At 49.7% G+C, this 17,592-nt stretch overlaps 1 protein-coding gene across 1 annotated transcript in view; it reads right to left on the minus strand.

Annotated features, from left to right (window-relative positions):
• Positions 1-15,714, minus strand: part of LOC138366286 (tripartite motif-containing protein 59-like) — an 85,782-nt gene extending 70,068 nt beyond the window's left edge. The window contains exon 1 of the mRNA XM_069327312.1: positions 15,485-15,714. The gene's annotated coding sequence lies outside the window, so the exon portion shown is untranslated. The remainder of the gene's footprint in view (positions 1-15,484) is intronic.
• Between the last annotated feature and the right edge of the window lie 1,878 nt (positions 15,715-17,592).

The raw sequence follows: 17,592 nt of genomic DNA on the forward strand, positions 1-17,592 counted from the left end.
ACAAACAAATACATTCTACAGACCAGTTGTTGTTGTTGTTTAGTGACATCACAAAAAGCGACCTCAGGTATAGGGATAAGGTATTGCTGGCCATTAGCATATAGGTGTCAAGGTATTACAGCACCTGACTGGTCAACTATGTATGACGTCACCAGATAACCAATGCGACCTTTGGCGTCCTACTGGCATGTGTATTTGATGTTATTAATACAAAATGACTAGACTATCCATCCCCACCTAACGTAATCAGAGGTTTAAGAATCAGAGGACTAAGAATATACATTTTAGTCATCCACAACTGTAATCATTATTCAGTGATAAGTTCAAAAGTATAACAGAAGCCCAAATGTCGTACTACAATTTAAGCAGAATCGTACATCTGGCAGCATAGCAGGTGAGCTGAACATAAGAATAAAGGTAACTGCAGAGGTCCTATTGGCCCATACGAGGCAGCTCCTATATATTTCCACCCAATCTCATTCATGTCCACCCTATGCTTAAAACAACCAAGGGATCCCACTTAAAGTATTAGTTTACAATAATAGTTTTAATAAATAGCTCTTATTCTAGTTTTATACACAACAGCAATTATGAAACCCTATAGCTAGATATTCTACTATAATCCACAGGTAGTTACCACACATCTGGCAGTACAGCGGATTAGTGGCTGTGTTAATAATACGCAAATCAGGTAACTTGTTTCTAAACCAACAGTCGCAAATACAAGCATACAAACCTACTCATACTCCACAACCTATACATTCATAGAGAATAGCCTAGTTTTTTGCCACCATTTCCCCATTAATCAGATGCAATTTATGCCATGCACACAAAAAATACAGCATCTACACACCAAATATGCCATTTATGCACAAAATATATTATTTACACTCAAAATATGCCATCACACAAAAATATGTCATTTATAGACAAAAATACAACATTTACATGCAAAAATATGTCAGTTGGACATGAAAATGTAGCATTTACACAATATTGCATGGACACTCAAAGTATGACATTTACACAAAGCACGGTATTGTGCGCAAATATATCAAAATGCTTATGCATTTAGATAATCAAAAATGCGCTTTCACTAAAATTACACAATTTCACAAACATAATTTTCACAAAATACCCACACATTGTCTCATAAACCAAAATACACTTACACCATGAAGATCTATTTTATCAGATTACAGAGCTTACACAAAATACACAATTTTCACACACAAATACAGTTGCACCAGTTCCACTTCAACAAATTAAAAACACAACTTGCATAAATGCACTATTATCACAAAAATTGTTATAAAACATGGACAATTATTACACAGTTTGTGTAATTATTTTACATCTTTGCACAATTAATACAAGAAAACTTGCTATATAATTACTCAACTTGCACAATGACAATCAATACACGAAGGTATAAATAAACAATTCGTCCATATGCAATTACACAACATGCGCAATTATTACACAACTTATACAAATATTACACATCTTTCATAATTATTACACAACTTGTACAAATGCATATCTAGCACAAATACGTACAATACATAACTACCCCAAATATGAAAAATACACAACTAGCATAAATACACGATTTACACAAATACAATTGCGACATTTACACAACTTGCTCAAAAATATAATCAATACACAACTTACCAAAATATGAGCAATACATAACTAGCACATATTCATTAAATACACAACTAAGCAATTTCCGCAAATACACATACAAAAACATATACAATTAATACATACAACTTGCACAAAACAATACACAATTTATAGAAATATAATCAATACATAATTGCAATAATCATACAACTTATGCAAAATACATAATCTGCACAATTAATACACAAGTATATTAATTGTGCTATATATGTACAAACACAACCAACTAGGTCAAACAATACACAATTTGCATGATATTTTTCTGGGTATATTTAGGACATTAATTATAATATGCTGAGTTTAACCAACTCCCCAAAAGTCAGAATTTCACATATAAAAATGGTGCATATGACTTCCGATGAGGTCAATATATAACACATTCTTTTTCCATTAAGATATCAACATTATTAGTGCTAAACTATTCATCTAACATATGTCCACTGTTTTTATGTCTTATTAATACCTTCCTTGTTACATCCTCTCCAATCAGACCCCCCATATTTATGTATTTATTCAAACCATCTAACAGACTTATTTGTTCTTGCCTTAGTTATGTTAGGGCAGGTGGGGTTAGGTGAAGTCAGTATTTTCTATGATAATTTTAGACAAATTTGCTATATCTTATCAAAATGCATCTTGTTAAAACTTAAATTCATCTAAATCTATCAAAAATATACTTATACTACGCCAATTTGACTAAATTCAACCTAGCTAAACTAACTAAATATGAGCATCCCATATCCTCACATACAAGCCTATGTCGCCTCTGTCCATACATTATATGAGTCTGCCATATAGCTCGAACCCCAAATAGGAAAATTTACACTATTTCATAAACATGCTAGTTCATTACCCTAAGATATTATATGTGTCCTTCCCTACACGACCTCACCTAACCTGACCTGGCATATCCAAACCTGGATTTGGTTAAAGTTGGCGAAATTTATGCTATGCCACCTAAATATGACCTAATTTAAGGCAATTTCCACCAAATATACCCAAATGTTATGTATCATAGCATCGCCAAAGCCCATTTTTACCTACATTTTTCTCCTATTCCATCTTACCCTACACAACCTCACCTAACCTATCCTAGCATATCCAAACCTGGATTTGATTAAAGTCTGCGAAATTTAAGCTATCCCACATAAATTCCACCTAATTTAAGGCAATTCCCACCAAATATCCCCAAATGTGTCGTATCACAGCAATGCCAAAGCCCATTTTTACCTACATTTTCTCCTATTCCATCCTACCCTACGCAACCTTACCTAACCTATCCTACCATATCCAAACCTAGATTTTGTTAAAGTCTGCGAAATTTAAGCTATCCCACCTAAATTCGATCTAATTTAAGGCAATTCCCACCATATATATCCAAATGTTGTGTATCACAGCACTGCCAAAGCCCATTTTTTTACCTACATTTTCTCCTATTCCATCCTACCCTACGCAACCTTACCTAACCTATCCTAGCATATCCAAACCTAGATTTTGGTTAAAGTCGGCAAAATTTAAGTTATCCCATATAAATTTGACCTAATTTAAGACAATTTCCACCAAATATACCCAAAAATGTTTTGGAACATAGTACGACCAAAGCTCATTTTAGCTGAGTTTTCACCTATTCCAACCTGCCCGAGACAACCCTACCCAGCCTCTCCTGGCATATCCAAAGTCAGATTTGATTATAGTTGGCAAAATTTATGCCTTTCCCACCTAAATTTAAGCTAATTTAAGCCAATTTCCACCGAATATACCCAAATGTTTTGTATCTTAGCATGGCCAAAGTTCATTTTAGCTGAGTTTTCGCCTATTCCAACCTGCCCTAGACAACCCTACCCAGCCCCTCCTGACATATCTAAAGTCAGATTTGATTATAGTTGGCAAAATTTATGCCTTTCCCACCTAAATTATACCTAATTTATGCCAATTTCCACCGAATATACCCAAATGTTTTGTATCTTAGCATGGCCAAAGTTCATTTCACCCAAGTTTTCACCTATTCCATCTTACCTTACACAGCCTTACCTAACCTGACCTAGCATATCCCAAGCTAGATTTGATTAGAGTTCGTGAAATTTATGCTTACTCACCTAAATTCAACCTAATTTAAGACAATTTCTACCCAATATACCAAAAATGTTTTGTTGCATAGCTCAGCCAAAGACCATATTAGCCAAGTTTTCACATATTCCAACCTACCCTACATAGCCTTACCTATCCCTGACCTAGCAGATTTGATTTAAGTTGGGAAAATTTAAGCTATGGCCACCAAATTGTAAACAATTTCCACCAAATATGCCTAAATGTTGTGTATCATAGCACAGCCAAAACCTATTTTATCCACATTTTCATCCATTCCATCTAAACCTGGACTTAACCTCTGATACGACATATACTCAGAGAAGTGATGATTTTTAGATATGAACCTAAATGCCCGTGCCTAACCTGCAAGAGTCTTGGAGCTTTGTTGAATATTTTATCTATTTTTCTTCGAAAACTGAAGTTTTGGATATGATCCTATCCACACTGTGCCTAACCTGCTAGGTTCTTTGTTGAACAGTGTAACCATATTCATAGAAAAGTGATGTTTTGGATATGGACCTAACAGCCCCCTCTCCTTTAAAACTTGGAACTGTGTTCAATATTGTAGATATAGTGTTGGGTATGTGTTTTGTTTTTACACATCAACCCAACCGTCCTGGACCTAACCTCCCTTCATCTAACTTCAAATTTATCGTAAATATGGAAGGAACGTGTTGTTTGTGCATCAACCCAACCGTCCTTGACCTAACCTCCATTTATCAAACTTCAAATTTATCATAAATATGGGAGGACTGTGTTATTTGTGCATCAACCCTGCCGTCCTGGGCCTAACCTCCCTTTATCTAACTTCAAATTTATTGTATATATGGGAGGAAGGTGTTGTTTATGCATCAACCCAACCTCCCTGGGCCTAACCTCTGATACACGAATCTTGGTTCAATATTGCATCATACTTGTAGCATTTTTTTTTTCACATAATTCAACCATCCTCAACCTATCCTCAACATATCCTCTATTGGATTAGTACTGAAATCGCATTGAAGTCACCACGCCTGGCAGGGGACTGTTTTCATGCAAATGGATGATAGTGGGTTTTCAATTTTATTTGCCCTATGCTCAATAAACGATCCTTGAAGAAAGATGGACAAAGCTTAAATTACATTCTCTAGATAGACGAAGAAGAAATAGGGGTGACATGATAGAGGTGTTAAAGAATGGACATGATAAAGGGGGATATTAATAGGCTATAAACACGAGATTGAACACGAAACAATCGGTATAAATTGGAATAAGTTTTAGATTTAGGAAAAAGACCTGGGCAAATACTCCTTTGGTGACAGAGCTGAACTCATTTCTCGTGTTAATTTGAAATCTTAGCTCTGAAATGATCCTAGAAAAATGGGCAATAGTATGGAAATACCTTATTGAGAAAAACGAGCTTATAATGGATGACGTCATTGTACATTAGGCTTGACAGAAGGCGGCCTTTTAATCCCCCTTTACTATAAATATTGAAAATGGGAATAAATACACTATAACAGAAAACGGACTTATTCAGGGAAGATGAAGACTGGCTAGCTGATGACGTCATTGACCGATGCCTGTGCATGGGTCACTGGGGTAACGAAAAACATGTGTGACTACGAGGGACCTTTTAATCCCCTTGAAACAAAATGGCTGGGGCCTAGGAGCGAACCTTTTAATATAACAGTTGGAAAATTATATATGACATTCGGGAGGGGACAATAAAATGAATGAAAATATTAGGAGACTATGAGGGACCGTTGGGTAAAATATGGAAAAAACCCATGGCCCTACGAAGGACCGTTGATAAAAAACTTTGACTTGTTCGCCGGGGTAACGAAATGGACTAGGCCCTACGGAGGACCGTTGGGGATAAACATAGAAAAACCCATGGCCCTACGAAGGACCGCTGGAAAAAGAAAAACGGTCCTTCGTAGTGCCTTTTCCCACTACTGGTGTGTGGGGGGGAGAGCAACAGGGAGGGTGTGGGGGGAGAGCAACAGTGAGGGTGTGTGGGGGGGAGAGCAACAGTGAGGGTGTGTGGGGGGAGAGCAACAGTGAGGGTGTGTGGGAGAGAGCAACAGTGAAGGTGTGGGGGAGAGCAACAGTGAGGGTGTGTGGGGGGAGAGCAACAGTGAGGGTGTGGGGGAGAGCAACGGTGAGGGTGTGTGGGGGGAGAGCAACAGTGAGGGTGTGGGGGAGAGCAACAGTGAGGGTGTGAGGGAAGAGCAACAGTGAGGGTGTGGGGGGAGAGCAACAGTGAGGGTGTGGGGGGAGAGCAACAGTGAGGGTGTGGGGGAGGGCAACAGTGAGGATGTGTGGGGGAGAGCAACAGTGAGGGTGTGTGGGGGAGAGCAACAGTGAGGGTGTGTGGGGGAGAGCAACAGTGAGGGTGTGGGGTGGGGGAGAGCAACAGTGAGGGTGTGGGGGAGAGCAACAGTGAGGGTGTGTGGGGGGGGGAGAGCAACAGTGAGGGTGTGTGGGGGGAGAGCAACAGTGAGGGTCTGGGGGGGGAGCAACAGTGAGGGTGTGGGGGGGAGAGCAACAGTGAGGGTGTGGGGGAGAGCAACAGTGAGGGTGTGGGGGGAGAGCAACAGTGAGGGTGTGTGGGGGGAGAGCAACAGTGAGGGTGTGTGGGGGGGAGAGCAACAGTGAGGGTGTGGGGGAGAGCAACAGTGAGGGTGTGGGGGGAGAGCAACAGTGAGGGTGTGGGGGGGAGAGCAACAGTGGGGGTGTGTGGGGGGAGAGCAACAGTGAGGGTGTGTGGGGGGGAGAGCAACAGTGAGGGTGTGTGGGGGGAGAGCAACAGTGAGGGTGTGGGGGAGAGCAACGGTGAGGGTGTGTGGGGGGAGAGCAACAGTGAGGGTGTGGGGGAGAGCAACAGTGAGGGTGTGAGGGAAGAGCAACAGTGAGGGTGTGGGGGGAGAGCAACAGTGAGGGTGTGGGGGGAGAGCAACAGTGAGGGTGTGGGGGAGAGCAACAGTGAGGATGTGTGGGGGAGAGCAACAGTGAGGGTGTGTGGGGGAGAGCAACAGTGAGGGTGTGTGGGGGAGAGCAACAGTGAGGGTGTGGGATGGGGGAGAGCAACAGTGAGGGTGTGGGGGAGAGCAACAGTGAGGGTGTGTGGGGGGGGAGAGCAACAGTGAGGGTGTGTGGGGGGAGAGCAACAGTGAGGGTCTGGGGGGGGAGCAACAGTGAGGGTGTGGGGGAGAGCAACAGTGAGGGTGTGGGGGGAGAGCAACAGTGAGGGTGTGTGGGGGGAGAGCAACAGTGAGGGTGTGGGGGGGAGAGCAACAGTGAGGGTGTGTGGGGGAGAGCAACAGTGAGGGTGTGTGGGGGGAGAGCAACAGTGAGGGTGTGGGGGGAGAGCAACAGTGAGGGTGTGTGGGGGGAGAGCAACAGTGAGGGTGTGGGGGGAGAGCAACAGTGAGGGTGTGGGGGGAGAGCAACAGTGAGGGTGTGGGGGGGAGAGCAACAGTGAGGGTGTGGGGGGAGAGCAACAGTGAGGGTGTGGGGGGAGAGCAACAGTGAGGGTGTGTGGGGGAGAGCAACAGTGAGGGTGTGTGGGGGAGAGCAACAGTGAGGGTGTGTGGGGGAGAGCAACAGTGAGGGTGTGGGGGGGAGAGCAACAGTGAGGGTGTGGGGGGAGAGCAACAGTGAGGGTGTGTGGGGGGGAGAGCAACAGTGAGGGTGTGTGGGGGGAGAGCAACAGTGAGGGTGTGGGGGGGAGAGCAACAGTGAGGGTGTGGGGGGGAGAGCAACAGTGAGGGTGTGGGGGGGAGAGCAACAGTGAGGGTGTGGGGGGAGAGCAACAGTGAGGGTGTGGGGGGGAGAGCAACAGTGAGGGTGTGTGGGGGGAGAGCAACAGTGAGGGTGTGGGGGGAGAGCAACAGTGAGGGTGTGGGGGGGAGAGCAACAGTGAGGGTGTGGGGGGGAGAGCAACAGTGAGGGTGTGTGGGGGAGAGCAACAGTGAGGGTGTGGGGGAGAGCAACAGTGAGGGTGTGTGGGGGGAGAGCAACAGTGAGGGTGTGGGGGGAGAGCAACAGTGAGGGTGTGGGGGGAGAGCAACAGTGAGGGTGTGTGGGGGGAGAGCAACAGTGAGGGTGTGTGGGGGGAGAGCAACAGTGAGGGTGTGGGGGGAGAGCAACAGTGAGGGTGTGGGGGGAGAGCAACAGTGAGGGTGTGTGGGGGGGAGAGCAACAGTGAGGGTGTGTGGGGGAGAGCAACAGTGAGGGTGTGTGGGGGAGAGCAACAGTGAGGGTGTGGGGGGAGAGCAACAGTGAGGGTGTGTGGGGGGAGAGCAACAGTGAGGGTGTGTGGGGGGAGAGCAACAGTGAGGGTGTGGGGGGGGAGAGCAACAGTGAGGGTGTGTGGGGGGAGAGCAACAGTGAGGGTGTGGGGGGAGAGCAACAGTGAGGGTGTGGGGGGAGAGCAACAGTGAGGGTGTGGGGGGGAGAGCAACAGTGAGGGTGTGTGGGGGGAGAGCAACAGTGAGGGTGTGTGGGGGGAGAGCAACAGTGAGGGTGTGTGGGGGGAGAGCAACAGTGAGGGTGTGTGGGGGAGAGCAACAGTGAGGGTGTGTGGGGGGAGAGCAACAGTGAGGGTGTGGGGGGGAGAGCAACAGTGAGGGTGTGGGGGGGGAGAGCAACAGTGAGGGTGTGTGGGGGGAGAGCAACAGTGAGGGTGTGTGGGGGGAGAGCAACAGTGAGGGTGTGGGGGGGAGAGCAACAGTGAGGGTGTGGGGGGGAGAGCAACAGTGAGGGTGTGTGGGGGGAGAGCAACAGTGAGGGTGTGGGGGGAGAGCAACAGTGAGGGTGTGGGGGGGAGAGCAACAGTGAGGGTGTGTGGGGGAGAGCAACAGTGAGGGTGTGTGGGGGAGAGCAACAGTGAGGGTGTGGGGGGGAGAGCAACAGTGAGGGTGTGGGGGGAGAGCAACAGTGAGGGTGTGGGGGGGAGAGCAACAGTGAGGGTGTGGGGGGAGAGCAACAGTGAGGGTGTGGGGGGAGAGCAACAGTGAGGGTGTGTGGGGGGGAGAGCAACAGTGAGGGTGTGGGGGGGAGAGCAACAGTGAGGGTGTGGGGGGAGAGCAACAGTGAGGGTGTGGGGGGAGAGCAACAGTGAGGGTGTGGGGGGGAGAGCAACAGTGAGGGTGTGGGGGGGAGAGCAACAGTGAGGGTGTGGGGGGGAGAGCAACAGTGAGGGTGTGTGGGGGGAGAGCAACAGTGAGGGTGTGGGGGGGAGAGCAACAGTGAGGGTGTGGGGGGGAGAGCAACAGTGAGGGTGTGGGGGGAGAGCAACAGTGAGGGTGTGGGGGGGAGAGCAACAGTGAGGGTGTGGGGGGAGAGCAACAGTGAGGGTGTGGGGGGAGAGCAACAGTGAGGGTGTGGGGGGGAGAGCAACAGTGAGGGTGTGGGGGGGAGAGCAACAGTGAGGGTGTGTGGGGGGGAGAGCAACAGTGAGGGTGTGGGGGGAGAGCAACAGTGAGGGTGTGTGGGGGGAGAGCAACAGTGAGGGTGTGTGGGGGGGAGAGCAACAGTGAGGGTGTGTGGGGGGAGAGCAACAGTGAGGGTGTGGGGGGAGAGCAACAGTGAGGGTGTGTGGGGGGAGAGCAACAGTGAGGGTGTGTGGGGGGAGAGCAACAGTGAGGGTGTGGGGGGAGAGCAACAGTGAGGGTGTGTGGGGGAGAGCAACAGTGAGGGTGTGGGGGGGAGGCAACAGTGAGGGTGTGTGGGGGAGAGCAACAGTGAGGGTGTGTGGGGGGAGAGCAACAGTGAGGGTGTGTGGGGGGAGAGCAACAGTGAGGGTGTGTGGGGGAGAGCAACAGTGAGGGTGTGTGGGGGGAGAGCAACAGTGAGGGTGTGTGGGGGGAGAGCAACAGTGAGGGTGTGTGGGGGGAGAGCAACAGTGAGGGTGTGTGGGGGGAGAGCAACAGTGAGGGTGTGTGGGGGGAGAGCAACAGTGAGGGTGTGGGGGGGAGAGCAACAGTGAGGGTGTGGGGGGGAGAGCAACAGTGAGGGTGTGTGGGGGAGAGCAACAGTGAGGGTGTGTGGGGGGGGAGAGCAACAGTGTGAGGGTGTGGGGGGGGAGAGCAACAGTGAGGGTGTGTGTGGGGGGAGAGCAACAGTGAGGGTGTGTGGGGGGGGGAGAGCAACAGTGAGGGTGTGGGGGGGAGGGCACAGTGAGGGTGTGTGGGGGGGGGGGGAGAGCAACAGTGTGGGGGTGGGGGGGGAGAGCAACAGTGAGGGTGTGTGGGGGGAGAGCAACAGTGAGGGTGTGTGTGGGGGAGAGCAACAGTGAGGGTGTGGGGGGAGGGCAACAGTGAGGGTGTGTGGGGGGGAGAGCAACAGTGTGGGGGTGGGGGGGGGGAGAGCAACAGTGAGGGTGTGTGGGGGAGAGCAACAGTGAGGGTTGTGTTGGGGGGAGAGCAACAGTGAGGGTGTGGGGGGAGGGCAACAGTGAGGGTGTGTGGGGGGGGAGAGCAACAGTGTGGGGGTGGGGGGGGAGAGCAACAGTGAGGGTGTGTGGGGGGAGAGCAACAGTGAGGGTGTGTGTGGGGGGAGAGCAACAGTGAGGGTGTGGGGGGAGGGCAACAGTGAGGGTGTGGGGGGGGGGGGGATTTATTCCATCAAGAAGTGCCAGACCAACCGGGCTGTGGTGGGTGTGTGGGCCTGCGGGCCGCTCCAAGCAACAGCCTGGTGGACCAAACTCTCACAAGTCGAGCCTGGCCTCGGGCCGGGCTTGGGGAGTAGAAGAACTCCCAGAACCCCATCAACCAGGTATCAACCAGGTAGTGAGGGTGTGTGTGGGGGAGAGCAACAGTGAGGGTGTGGGGGGGGAGAGCAACATTGAGGGTGTGTGGGGGGGGAGAGCAACAGTGAGGGTGTGTGGGGGGGAGAGCAACAGTGAGGGTGTGGGGGGGGGGAGAGCAACAGTGAGGGTGTGTGGGGGGGAGAGCAACAGTGAGGGTGTGTGTGGGGGAGAGCAACAGTGAGGGGGTGGGGGGAAGAGCAACAGTGAGGGTGTGTGGGGGGGGAGAGCAACAGTGAGGGTGTGTGGGGGGGAGAGCAACAGTGAGGGGGTGTGGGGGGGAGAGCAACAGTGAGGGTGTGGGGGAGGGCAACAGTGAGGTGTGTGGGGGGGGGGAGAGCAACAGTGAGGGGGTGGGGGGAGAGCAACAGTGAGAGTGTGTGGGGGGGGAGAGCAACAGTGAGGGTGTGTGGGGGGGGAGAGCAACAGTGAGGGTGTGGGGGGGAGAGCAACAGTGAGGGTGTGTGTGGGGGAGAGCAACAGTGAGGGTGTGGGGGGGAGAGCAACAGTGAGGGTGTGTGGGGGGGAGAGCAACAGTGAGGGGGGGGAGAGCAACAGTGAGGGTGTGTGGGGGAGAGCAACAGTGAGGGTGGGGAGAGAGCAACAGTGAGGGTGTGGGGGGAGGGCAACAGTGAGGGTGTGGGGGGAGAGCAACAGTGAGGGTGTGGGGGGAGAGCAACAGTGAGGGTGTGGGGGGGGGAGAGCAACAGTGAGGGTGTGGGGGGAGAGCAACAGTGAGGGTGTGGGGGGGAGAGCAACAGTGAGGGTGTGGGGGGAGAGCAACAGTGAGGGTGTGGGGGGAGAGCAACAGTGAGGGTGTGGGGGGGAGAGCAACAGTGAGGGTGTGGGGGGAGAGCAACAGTGAGGGTGTGGGGGGGGAGAGCAACAGTGAGGGTGTGGGGGGAGAGCAACAGTGAGGGTGTGGGGGGAGAGCAACAGTGAGGGTGTGGGGGGGAGAGCAACAGTGAGGGTGTGGGGGGGGAGAGCAACAGTGAGGGTGTGTGGGGGAGAGCAATAGTGAGGGTGTGGGGGGGAGAGCAACAGTGAGGGTGTGTGGGGGAGAGCAACAGTGAGGGGTGTGGGGGGGAGAGCAACAGTGAGGGTGTGGGGGGGAGAGCAACAGTGAGGGTGTGGGGGGGAGAGCAACAGTGAGGGTGTGGGGGGGAGAGCAACAGTGAGGGTGTGTGGGGGAGAGCAACAGTGAGGGTGTGTGGGGGGAGAGCAACAGTGAGGGTGTGTGGGGGGAGAGCAACAGTGAGGGTGTGTGGGGGAGAGCAACAGTGAGGGTGTGTGGGGGAGAGCAACAGTGAGGGTGTGGGGGGGGAGAGCAACAGTGAGGGTGTGGGGGGAGAGCAACAGTGAGGGTGTGGGGGGAGAGCAACAGTGAGGGTGTGGGGGGGGGAGAGCAACAGTGAGGGTGTGTGGGAAGAGCAACAGTGAGGGTGTGGGGGGGGGGAGCAACAGTGAGGGTGTGGGGGGGGAGAGCAACAGTGAGGGTGTGGGGGGAGAGCAACAGTGAGGGTGTGTGGGGGGAGCAACAGTGAGGGTGTGGGGGGGGAGAGCAACAGTGAGGGTGTGGGGGGAGAGCAACAGTGAGGGTGTGGGGGGGGAGAGCAACAGTGAGGGTGTGGGGGGGAGAGCAACAGTGAGGGTGTGTGGGGGGAGCAACAGTGAGGGTGTGGGGGGGGGAGAGCAACAGTGAGGGTGTGGGGGGAGAGCAACTGTGAGGGTGTGGGGGGGGAGAGCAACAGTGAGGGTGTGGGGGGGAGAGCAACAGTGAGGGTGTGGGGGGGGAGAGCAACAGTGAGGGTGTGGGGGGGGAGAGCAACAGTGAGGGTGTGTGGGGGGAGCAACAGTGAGGGTGTGGGGGGGGAGAGCAACAGTGAGGGTGTGGGGGGAGAGCAACAGTGAGGGTGTGGGGGGAGAGCAACAGTGAGGGTGTGGGGGGGGAGAGCAACAGTGAGGGTGTGGGGGGAGAGCAACAGTGAGGGTGTGTGGGGGAGAGCAACAGTGAGGGTGTGGGGGGGGGAGAGCAACAGTGAGGGTGTGTGGGGAGAGCAACAGTGAGGGTGTGGGGGGGGAGAGCAACAGTGAGGGTGTGGGGGGAGATCAACAGTGAGGGTGTGTGGGGGGAGCAACAGTGAGGGTGTGGGGGGAGAGCAACAGTGAGGGTGTGGGGGGGAGAGCAACAGTGAGGGGGGGGGGGAGAGCAACAGTGAGGGTGTGTGGGGGGAGAGCAACAGTGAGGGTGTGTGGGGGGAGAGCAACAGTGAGGGTGTGTGGGAGAGCAACAGTGAGGGTGTGTGTGGGAGAGCAACAGTGAGGGTGTGGGGGAGAGCAACAGTGAGGGTGTGTGCTCACCTAGTTGCTCACCTAGTTGTGTTTGCGGGGGTTGAGCTCTGGCTCTTTGGTCCCGCCTCTCAACCGTCAGTCAACAGGTGTACAGATTCCTGAGCCTATCGGGCTCTGTCATATCTACACTTGAAACTGTGTATGGAGTCAGCCTCCACCACATCACCCCCTAATGCATTCCATTTGTCAACCACTCTGACACTAAAAAAGTTCTTTCTAATATCTCTGTGGCTCATTTGGGCACTCAGTTTCCACCTGTGTCCCCTTGTGCGTGTTCCCCTTGTGTTAAATAGACTGTCTTTATCTACCCTATCAATCCCCTTCAGAATCTTGAATGTGGTGATCATGTCCCCCCTAACTCTTCTGTCTTCCAGCGAAGTGAGGTTTAATTCCCGTAGTCTCTCCTCGTAGCTCATACCTCTCAGCTCGGGTACTAGTCTGGTGGCAAACCTTTGAACCTTTTCCAGTTTAGTCTTATCCTTGACTAGATATGGACTCCATGCTGGGGCTGCATACTCCAGGATTGGCCTGACATATGTGGTATACAAAGTTCTGAATGATTCTTTACACAAGTTTCTGAATGCCGTTCGTATGTTGGCCAGCCTGGCATATGCCGCTGATGTTATCCGCTTGATATGTGCTGCAGGAGACAGGTCTGGCGTGATATCAACCCCCAAGTCTTTTTCCTTCTCTGAGTCCTGAAGAATTTCCTCTCCCAGATGATACCTTGTATCTGGCCTCCTGCTCCCTACACCTATCTTCATTACATTACATTTGGTTGGGTTAAACTCTAACAACCATTTGTTCGACCATTCCTTCAGCTTGTCTAGGTCTTCTTGAAGCCTCAAACAGTCCTCTTCTGTTTTAATCCTTCTCATAATTTTAGCATCGTCCGCATACATTGAGAGAAATGAATCGATACCCTCCGGGAGATCATTTACATATATCAGAAACAAGATAGGACCGAGTACAGAGCCCTGTGGGACTCCACTGGTGACTTCACGCCAATCGGAGGTCTCACCCCTCACCGTAACTCTCTGCTTCCTATTGCTTAGATACTCCCTTATCCACTGGAGCACCTTACCAGCTACACCTGCCTGTCTCTCCAGCTTATGTACCAGCCTCTTATGCGGTACTGTGTCAAAGGCTTTCCGACAATCCAAGAAAATGCAGTCCGCCCAGCCCTCTCTTTCTTGCTTAATCTGTGTCACCTAATCGTAGAATTCTATCAAGCCTGTTAGGCAAGATCTACCCTCCCTGAATCCATGTTGGCGATTTGTCACGAAGTCCCTTCTCTCCAGATGTGTTACCAGGTTTTTTCTCACGATCTTCTCCATCACCTTGCATGGTATACAAGTCAAGAACACTGGCCTGTAGTTCAGTGCCTCTTGTCTGTCGCCCTTTTTGTATATTGGGACCACATTCGCCGTCTTCCATATTTCTGGTAGGTCTCCCGTCTCTAGTGACTTACTATACACTATGGAGAGTGGCAAGCAAAGTGCCTCTGCACACTCTTTCAGTATCGAAGGTGAGATCCCATCTGGACCAACAGCCTTTCTAACATCCAGATCCAGCAGGTGTCTCTTGACCTCCTCTCTCGTAATTTCGAACTCCTCCAAGGCCGCCTGGTTTACCTCCCTTTCTCCTAGCACAGTGACCTCACCCTGTTCTATTGTGAAGACCTCCTGGAACCTCTTGTTGAGTTCCTCACACACCTCTCTGTCATTCTCTGTATACCTGTCCTCGCCTGTTCTAAGTTTCAATACCTGTTCTTTCACTGTTGTTTTCCTTCTGATGTGACTGTGGAGTAGCTTTGGTTCGGTCTTGGCTTTGTGTGCTATATCATTTTCAAAATTTTTCTCTGCTTCTCTTCTCACCCTGACGTACTCATTCCTGGTTCTCTGGTATCTCTCTTTGCTTTCTGGTGTTCTGTTATTCCGGAAGTTCCTCCACGCCTTTTTGTTCAGTTTCTTCGCTTCCATACATGCCCTATTATACCATGGATTCTTCTGTTGCTTCTCGGATTTTTCCCTTTGGGCCGGGATGAACCTGTTTACTGCCTCCTGACACTTTTGGGTAACATAGTCCATCATACCCTGTACAGACTTGTCTCTGAGGTCTGTGTCCCAAGGTATTTCACTTAGGAAACTTCTCATCTGTTCATAATTCCCCTTGCGGTATGCCAGCCTTTTGTGTGGGAGAGCAACAGTGAGGGTGTGTGGGGGAGAGCAACAGTGAGGGTGTGGGGGAGAGCAACAGTGAGGGTGTGTGGGGGAGAGCAACAGTGAGGGTGTGGGGGGGGGAGAGCAACAGTGAGGGTGTGGGGGGGAGAGCAACAGTGAGGGTGTGTGACAATGCCATTGGCCTACGTCCACACCCCAACAATTCCATAGGCCAATGTCCTCACCCACAGCAATGCCATAGGCTTATAATTTACCCCAAAAATGCCACAGGCCTACGTCCACACCTCAACAATGCCATAGGGCTATTTCCACACCCCCAACAATTGCATGTTGAGGTGTAAGACAATGGTGGAGCAGAAAGTACTCAAGTACTTACGGAGGATGATGAGAGTGCGAGGAACAAGGTGGTCAGGTGGAGTCAGTGACTCCTTCCTTCAACAGTTTTGTCTCTCCCTCGTGATATATCCTCAATGTCTTCAGTGGTGTGGCCTCACCACACACTTACACTGCCATAAGTGTCTTGAGAGTACTGTGGGAGGGACAATTTGGCGGGTATTGTGGACACAGGTGACCGTCTCTAAGACAGTGAGGAGCGTCAATGTTATCTTCTTGATGGTAGCTGCAGTTCTTCTTATCAGAGTTGTTATCATGTTGTTGGTGGTGATTGCGCGGCGACATTGTTATCAGTTGAGGAGCGGCAGTGTTATCTCACGGGTCGTCGTCTACACATCGTGTAGCAGCTTGCTTTTGTTGTGATGACGTCACTCGCTCGCTTGCCCGCCATCCTGCTCCGTACATTTTCTTTGGTTACTGATCTTTGCCGAAACTGACTTTTTAATTGTCTTTATTTATATACACATGAGTCTGTTTATTTATTTATATATATACAAGAAGGTACAATAGGTTTATGAGAGTACATAACATTGATGTTTTTACATTCTTGTAAAGCCACTAACACGCATAGCGTCTCAGGCAGGTCCTTAACCTAACAGATAATTTTAAGTAGGTAAATTGTAGCTAAATTGAGAAAAGTTAATGGTTACATTGTAAGGAAATTTGAAGAAAATTAGTAGGTACATTTTAGTAAAATTTGAAGATTATTTCTAGGTACATTGTAGCAAAATTTGCGTTCAACATAACAACCATGATAAGATGATGGCAAGATACAACGGTGAAGTTATATGGCTTAGACACATATTTTGGGGCAGCACAAGATACAACGGTGAAGTTATATGGCTTAGACACATATTTTGGGGCAGCACAAGATACAACGGTGAAGTTATATGGCTTAGACACATATTTTGGGGCAGCACAAGATACAACGGTGAAGTTATATGGCTTAGACACATATTTTGGGGCAGCACAAGATACAGTGCGAGTATGAAGCACTGGGTAGAAAACTATGAAGATGAAATTAGGTACTTTTTGGTGGTACTTTTGACTAAGCGGTAGGATGGACAGCTTTTTAATTCATTAGGTAGTGAGTTCATAGACTATGTCCCTTTATTTGCGTAGAGTGTTTATACAGAGTTAGTTTGACTCTGGAGATATCAAAGAGATATTTATTTCTGGTGTGGTGATAGCGAGTTCTATAACATCTGTCAAAGAAAAGTTTCAGATCACAGTCTCCGTGTGATGAATGGGGGGGGGGTGTATGGCTTAGTATAGGGGGGAGCCTGTGTAGCATGTGTGAAGGTGTGTATATTGAGGTGCAAGTAAAGGTGTATGTTAAAGTGTATGTATTGGGAGCGTAGAGTTGTACAGGTGCATCTACATCCGCCACCAAGATAATGTTAATAAAACGAGACTAAAACCAGTGCACTAAAACACAAGTGATAAACAAACAGGGAAAAAGGAGGAATCCCCTCCTCCATTTTAAACCTAGACCCAAATATCACAGAAACAAGGTTATCGCGAATAACCGAACTCAATTACGGGCTCACCAGAGTCCGTGCTACATGGACATTTCGTTCTGAGTAGCTAAATCTGAAACAACAAACAAGAACAACAAGTGTCAACACAAGACAGAACACGAAACAATGGGAATATATTGGATAAGGTTATATTTAGGAGAGACATTGGGTAAATACTGGTTCGGTAACAGGGTTGTTGTTGATTTGTGGAACCAATTACCGGATAACTTGGTGAAGTTTGGGTCTCTTAAATGTTTCAAATGTGGGTTCGACATGTATATGAGTGGGATTGGGTGGTTATAGATAGGAGCTGCCTCGTATGGGCAAACATGCCTTCCGCAGTTATCTTTAATCTTATGTTCTTAAGCAACATGTGAGTCATAAACACTCACCCACCACGTTACTGTAAGCAACATGTGAGTCATAAACACTCACCCACCACGTTACTGTAAGCAACATGTGAGTCATAAACACTCACCCACCACGTTACTGTAAGCAACATGTGAGTCATAAACACTCACCCACCACGTTACTGTAAGCAACATGTGAGTCATAAACACTCACCCACCAC

The sequence above is a fragment of the Procambarus clarkii genome, chromosome 19 (assembly GCF_040958095.1).
Source record: "Procambarus clarkii isolate CNS0578487 chromosome 19, FALCON_Pclarkii_2.0, whole genome shotgun sequence".
NCBI lineage: Eukaryota > Metazoa > Arthropoda > Malacostraca > Decapoda > Cambaridae > Procambarus > Procambarus clarkii.